The following is a 536-nucleotide window of genomic DNA, read 5'->3' as shown; positions in this document are numbered from 1 at the left end:
ATAGAGAATTTAATAAACAATATCTCTCCCAAAATATCTGAAACCCAGGAAAGCAACAGACAAGAAAAAGGACCAAAAACTACTGGCTATTATCCAAGGAGAAAGCAATCTCTACCAATAATGAACCTAACCTTTCACAGTACTGCACTAAAACAGATTCTAAAAACACACTCTGGTTCCAAATCTGAGGAAGTGGGGCAGATGTGAAAGGCTCTTATACAGCCACCCGGTGCTGGCTCCATGATCACCCTGAGTGCCTGTTAACAACTGAGTACTCCCAGCCCCTCATCGATCCCTTACTGCCCTTACTGTTGTCAGATAATGGAGCTAGGTGCTATCAACTTCTCTCCCTTGTTAGCTCACATGAGGTTGTGTCCTACTGGTGAAGGCAATTAACAAGACACTGAAAGGGAATAGAAGGGAAGGGAGAAGAAATGTGTGGGAAATATCAGAAAGGGAGACAGAACATGAAGACTCCTAACTCTGGGAAACGAACTAGGGGTGGTAGAAGGGGAGGAGGGCGGGGGTGGGGGTGA

Source organism: Canis aureus, chromosome 25 (assembly GCF_053574225.1).
Source record: "Canis aureus isolate CA01 chromosome 25, VMU_Caureus_v.1.0, whole genome shotgun sequence".
NCBI lineage: Eukaryota > Metazoa > Chordata > Mammalia > Carnivora > Canidae > Canis > Canis aureus.
Note: the sequence above shows the minus strand (reverse complement) of the source record.